The sequence below is a fragment of the Macrobrachium nipponense genome, chromosome 5 (assembly GCF_015104395.2).
Source record: "Macrobrachium nipponense isolate FS-2020 chromosome 5, ASM1510439v2, whole genome shotgun sequence".
Taxonomy (NCBI): domain Eukaryota; kingdom Metazoa; phylum Arthropoda; class Malacostraca; order Decapoda; family Palaemonidae; genus Macrobrachium; species Macrobrachium nipponense.
This window is the reverse complement of record NC_061107.1, coordinates 117,750,447-117,750,932: the sequence shown is the minus strand read 5'-3', so window position 1 is coordinate 117,750,932 and position 486 is coordinate 117,750,447.

The following is a 486-nucleotide window of genomic DNA, read 5'->3' as shown; positions in this document are numbered from 1 at the left end:
CAATTTATTTCAAATATAGCCTATGAAAAATCTGTATTGTGTCATCTATGCTCGCATTTCACATTTATTGCTGTGGAATCAAGATACTGGAGATAAACTGTGGAAAGGATCCGGTGATAAACTAGAGACGATCTATATTTCACAACAACTATCCTATTTTTAGATCCCAGTATGACTTGAAGTCAATGTTTTCTCATGGTTTGGTTGGTAAAGTTAGGTGTTTGTGACTACAAATATTTTCTTGTCATAATCCAGTGACTACAGTTTGTTTACTTATTTAATTATAGTTGGCTCATATAGATAACAAATAAATAAAGCATCTTCAGTGGCGCGCATAAAAGAGCATTATATGCAATATCTAATCTACACTCTCATTTAATTTTCAGTAACTTTAACACGTTATTCTTACTCATTTCATAGTTATATAATGACGATTTAGCAACGTTGTTCAATTCTTTGGTCATTAACGTGAGTTTATCTTCATGC